Here is a 6,388-nt window from a genome sequence, read left to right on the forward strand (position 1 = left end):
CATAGTGCCCCACTCTCCCGCAGCGTAGGCAGGCTCCCTCTCTGAAGTGGCGCACTCTCTCTTTCACGAATCTTCCCCTGGCCCCTTCGTCGCGGCGGGACTCCGTCGCGGCACCCCCCTTCGGAGGGCCTCGGGGAGGTTCTTTCGCCGGGCGATCCCTCGCAAATTGGAGCGTTGACTTACGGGTCTCGACTTGCGCCGCCAATCAGATCCATTCCTCGACCGTTTGTGGGTTGCCCAGTGTCAAACATCCGTCCAACACTTCCCACCGCAGTCCTTCGCGGAAGTGTTGAACCTTGGTGGCTTCGCTCCACTCTCTTATTTTGCAAGAGAGGGACTGAAACTCCTGGGCATAATCCATTACAGAGCGAGCCCCCTGTTTTAACTTGTGCATGGCAATCTTGGCCCTCTCCCCCAGGTGAGGGTCTTCAAAACGGCATTGCAGGGCCCCCAAGAATGCATTCAGTGAGTGTAGAATCCGGGGTTCGGATTCTGTCGCCGTGACAGCCCACTCTACCGCCTCTCTCTTTAGCAGGCTGATGGTGTATCGGACCAGGGCTTCCTCTGAAGGAAAAGTACCTACTTGGTCTTCCATGAACCCGGTCAGCTGGAGCAAGAAGTGGGGCAGCTGGGCGCAGGACCCGTCGAAAGACACCTTCAGACCCCGGGTTGCAGGCCGCCTAGGTGGGATGGGTGGGGGTGTTCTTGTGCTGACGGGCGTTTGAAGGTCTCTCACCGCTCCCAATACAGCTTCCATGTCCCTCTGGAGGGTTCGCAGCTCTCGCCTGAAGATCCCGGTTCTGGGAAGTCAGCGCCTGGTTCCGCTCCCGCAGTAGGGCTTCCTCCTCCCTGGTACCAAGGGCTGGGATACCAGGGGCATGGATGGTCGAGGGGTCGTCCCATCGGTCAGTCATCACCCATACCCGGCTCTGCTCCTCTCTCCCTCCGTACATGGGGATCAGTGGCCCTCGGTAAAAGCGGTCGGGGTCCGTCACGGTCCGTCGGTTGGTCCCGATCCACCTCTGCGACTCGGTGTGCGTAGGTCCGGAGGTCCGGGACAGCCTCTCGGGGGTAAAACCGGCGCGCTCGGTCGGGTGCCGCCCCGGAGCTGCTTCTCCCCAGCCCTCCTCAGCGAGGGGGGTTGCCCCTGGCCAGTATTTCTGGCAAAGATCTTCATCAGCAAGGAACGGGTTAGTGGACCGTGCTGACATTCTGTTCAAAACTATTTCGATAGTACAAAAATAATAAAGAAGAGGGGATGCTAGCCTACTGTCAGGCCTCAGCAAGTCGATGTGTTCCTGGCAATAACTTTCCTCCAGACGATGCAGCGAGTTAAAAGTTTATTTCAGAAGAACAGCGATTTCAGCAGGTCAAAAGACACAATACCAAAGCTAACTACCGGTAAAGACTTGAGCAAAAGTATTCAGAGTTAAATGCGTGCGTTAAGTGGCTGATCTTCCCGGGCTCCCAGTATTGTTCTGCAGGACCCGGTATCAGATCAGCCATTACCGGGGCGGGTCTCCATTGAGCTGCAGATCTTGGGCAGGAGACCAGGTGCAAACGGGGAGGGACGGGGTGCAAAAGGACTCCATTTTGTCCATGGGGGAAACCATCTTGTTTTTATCCGGGACCGGCGGAGAGCCTATCTGACAGATATGGAGGAATTTAAAATAACATGGTCAAAGGCCCCGCATATTGGGATAAATCCAAAGCTAATCTGCATGGCTATTGTTGACTGTAGTCTTTGTTAGTCTGGAGGTTTTCAGGACAGGAAGCCAAGCCTTATTCATTCTTAAACTTAACAGAAAAGAAGAGAGTTTAAGAATGAATAAGGCTTGGCTTCCTGTCCTGAAAACCTCCAGACTAACAAAGACAATAACAATAACCATGCAGATTGGGATAAACTGGCAAGAATGAACTTTGTTAACATAGTAAATGAGTTATAGATATAATTTTGTAATATTTTATATATACTATAAAAAAAGAATAATTTAAAACCGTTAAGACACTTCTCCGGAAGTCCATTAATGTGGTGGTGGGACACTATTTTAGGGGGGTGATGGGATTCTAGGGTACTATGAATATTGTAATTTTACGGTATTATGAACTTTTAATAATTTGTATGTATGTACCCTTTTGTATTGTTTATTCTTTTGTTTTTGGTTTTTGTTATGTTTTATGATATAAAAACATTATTAAAAAAAAGAAAAAAAGAAGAGTACATTAAAATACACCTTAAAGGGATATGAAAGCCTTCTGCATCAGAAAGACTTGGTTTCCAATCTACCAAGTTATACAGCTCCTCACCTGGGTGCATTCTTTGATGGGAAGTCTTTCCGCATTCCTCGCAATCATATGGTTTCTCTCTTGAGGGAATTTGAATCTTGGAAATAATACTCCTGTTTTTAATGAAGGTCTTTCCAAAGGCCTCACTTTTATTGTCGATTTCCCTGGAGCGGAATGTCTGGTTAGCACAGAGGCCTTTGTTCCTTCTTGTTTTGGTTGACCTTTCTTCTTGGACTGGGATTTCATGCAAAACCCCTCCTTGGAATGGAATGGGCTTATCCCTATTCTTGTCTGCGTGGCTTCCCTCCTGCTTCTGGGGTCCACCTCTGTCGGTCAAGTTTCCTTTGGAATCGTTATTCTTGGTTTTTCCCAAAGAGAACCCCTGGAATCCCCCAACAGTCTCTTCTACATGTGCTTCTGCAATAAAGAAAGACGTCCCATCAGCATCTACTGAAGAAGTCAAACCACCCATCAGGCATTGTTCACTTATGAGTTTGCATTTCTTTGATCAGACCTTCTTTTCCCCCAACTCAACTGCTGGTCATACCTTATTCCCAGCCAGACCTCCCAGGAGAGCAGTTATTATATTCTGCCTATTCCTTCCCTCCTCCTACTCCTCATATGTACTTTTTCTCCTTAAAGTGGCAAAGAATTGTTCCCCCCTCTGTTCATATTTGACTTGTTGTGCAGCTCTATTGTTTTTCTGCTATTGATTATTAAACAGAAGAGAATAAGAAGAGAAGGCTTTTATGCCTTACTTTCTTCTACCCTAGAGTCTCAAAGAGGCTTACAAATCAAATTCCTTGACCCTCTAAACAACAGGCATCTTGAGGTAGGTGCGGCTGAGAAAGTTCTGAGAGAACAATGACTGGCCCAAGGCCACCCAGCTGGCTTCATGGGGAAGAGTGGAGAATCAAATCCTTTTCTCCAGATTCCACTCTTAACCAATACACCAAGCTGTCTCCCTGCAAGAAGATAGAGAGACAGAGAGAGATGGTTCTTACATGGGGAAGGAACCTGGTCAGGATTAAAGCCCACAATCCCAACCAGTGTAAGGGGCATGGCTGCATTCCAGATCACAGTCAGAGCAGATGACGATAATCCCACCTGGTGGACTAGTGTGTTGATAACTGAGGAATTAGGATGGGGGCCCCTTCTAGAGTCTTCCTGTGGGCCTCTCAGCCCTGCATTGGCCCTGCATTGGTCTTAGGCCAGGACACCCTATCTGGCTTGGGAGACGGCCACAACACTGGCCTCTGTTGCCCCTGGGCCAGCCAGGACAATCGGGTCACTCTACCCAACCATGATGAATATTGCTTTCACTGCCACCCCACCACCTCGAGGCTCCCAAAAGGGATCAAGTAACAAAGCAGGCCTCAAAACAAGGTATTGCTGTTTAAGATTTTGATTCACACATCAGCCCAATGGCACAATCCTAATGGAAGCAATTTGCACCTTTGACATCTTACCCAGAAACGCCACGCTCCCGTGGTTCTCCAGCATGACTTCCTTGTAGAGAGCTCTTTGGCTTGGATCCAGCAGGGCCCACTCTGCCTCATTGAAATACACGGTGACCTCCTCAAAGGTAACTGGAGACTGAAAGAAAAACCACATTCCTTCGTCAGAGATCATGCAAGGTGGATCTGCAACTGGTTGCACCCAAAGAGTGTTAGTTAATGGTTCCTCATCCACTTGGAGAGAAGTGACTAGTGGAGTTCCTCAGGGATCTGTGCTGGGCCCTGTGTTGTTCAACATCTTTATAAATGATTTGGATGAAGGAATAGAGGGGATGCTTATTAAATTTGCAGATGATACTAAATTGGGAGGGGTAGCAAATACAGTAGAAGACAAAGCCAAGATGCAGGATGATCTTGACAGGCTGGAGAAGTGGGCTAGAACTAATAAAATGCACTTCAACAAAGACAAATGTACAGTTCTGCATTTAGGTAGGAAAAATAAAATGCATAGTTATAGGATGGGGGAGACTTGTCTGAGCAGTAGTGTGTGTGAAAAGGATCTCGGGATCTTAGTAGACCAAACACTGAGCATGAGTCAGCAGTGTGATGCGGTAGCTAAAAAGGCAAATGCAGTCTTGGGCTGCATCAACAGAAGTATAGTGTCCAGATCAAGCGAAGTGATGGTATCGCTTTACTCCGCTCTGGTTAGACCTCAACTAGAGTACTGTGTTCAGTTTTGGGCACCACAATTTAAGAAAGATGTAGACAAGCTGGGACGTGTCCAGAAGATGGTGAGGGGTCTGGAGACCAAGTCCTACGAGGAAAGGTTGAAGGAGCTGGGTATGTTTAGCCTGAAGAGGAGAAGACTGAGAGGGGATATGATCACCATGTTCAAGTACTTGAGGGGCTGTCATATAGAGGATGGTGCCGAGTTGTTTTCTGTTGCCCAAGAAGGTCGGACCGGAACCAACAGGTTGAAATTAAATCAAAAGAGTTTCCATCTAGACATTAGGAAGAATTTTCTAACAGAGCAGTTCCTCAGTGGAACAGGCTTCCTCGGGAGGTGGTAAGCTCTCCTTCCCTGGAGGTTTTTAAGAAGATGTTCGATGGCCATCTGTCAGCAATGCGGATTCTGTGACCTTGGGCGGATGATGAGAGGGAGGGCATCTTGGCCATTTTCTGGTCACTAGGGGTGTGGGGGAGAAGTAGTTGTGAATTTCCTGCACTGTGCAGGGGGTTGGACTTGATGACCCTGGTGGTCCCTTCCAACTCTATGATTCTATTCTATGATTCAAGGCAGAGGCAACTCTCTGGAAGAGGGCATTCTGAGAGGGTGCAGGATGGAGAGCTTGGCCTGTATAAAAGGAGCGGCATTCAGATCCTCTTGTCTGGGCCTCTTAACAACTGCAGGAGAAAACCACGCCGGAAAAAGGAGGGGAGACCTAGTCCCCCCCCCCCGGGTCATCTCGCCTACCCAGTCTGGACACTCAGCAGCTGTCTCCACACTTCTGCAAAGAGGACGAATCAACACCCTCTCTTCGCTGCCTGCAAGGGAGAGAAAAATGGAAGAAAGGAAGAAGGCCTTGACTTCTTGTTTTGTTTTCTTGTGTGAAGCATGCTTCATGCCTCCCTTTCCCCAGGGTGTGAAACCTTGCCCTATCTATACCCAAGTGTTATTGGTAACACTTTGTAGAAAGAGGTGGGAGAGGTGGAAGAGAAGCACAAGGAACCAATGAGCCTCCCTGGGTACTCAAGAAGCTGCTGACATGTTTCAGACTTCTCTGATACTTGAAACCTGTTCTGTGAATGGTGGAGATCAAAAACATGGCAGCAGCTCTGCTGGATCAGACCAAAGGCCTCCATGAATTTGTCTAATCCCCTTTTCTTGGCATCACAATTAGTGAACGCTGAGTGCCACAAGTTGCACGGAGGACCGTTTCTCTCTTTTTCCTGACTAGAACTCTCTACCCATCAAATTCACCGGGTGCTTCAATCCCATCCAGGCACAGTGAGTCCTTACCGCATGAGAGGGCATCAAGGGAACACTCCTGGGACTGGGCCCACTGCCCTTCCTCTGAAGGGGCTCTTTCCGTCTCACAGAACTTAGCTTCCATCTTCATGGATGGTCCCCAACTCTGAAACAGCAGTGAGAGATACGGGTAAGAGATGGAATGGAAGACACCAAGGAATGGATCCTGCCCCACTCCCAGACTCTGCACCTTTCTATCAGCAGACCAGCTAGGGTTTTCCTCCGACCCTGTGGAATTACCTGAATGGACAAGGAATTCCCTAAAAGAATTGGCTGCTGAATCAGGTTGTTAAACCTAAACCTTCCATTCGGATGATTAACACTTGGACAAATATCGGGCGGGGAAACTTTAGGGTAATGTCAGATATTGTTGCTTCAATTGGAATACCTGGAAAGAAAAGCCCTCACCTGTTCTACCTGACTCTTCTCTTCTGCCTGACTCAGGAGGAAACCTTCGGCCAGGGCCACCGCTTGGGAACTGGTCTCCGGCCTGCAACCTCTTATCCAGCGCCTCATTTCCTGGGGCAGGATGGTCAGGAACTGCTCCAGGATCACCAGGTCCAGGATTTGCTTCTTGGTGTGTTTCTCTGGCTTCAGCCATTGTTTGGAAAGTAAA

This window comes from Euleptes europaea, chromosome 1 (assembly GCF_029931775.1).
Source record: "Euleptes europaea isolate rEulEur1 chromosome 1, rEulEur1.hap1, whole genome shotgun sequence".
Taxonomy (NCBI): Eukaryota; Metazoa; Chordata; class Lepidosauria; order Squamata; family Sphaerodactylidae; genus Euleptes; species Euleptes europaea.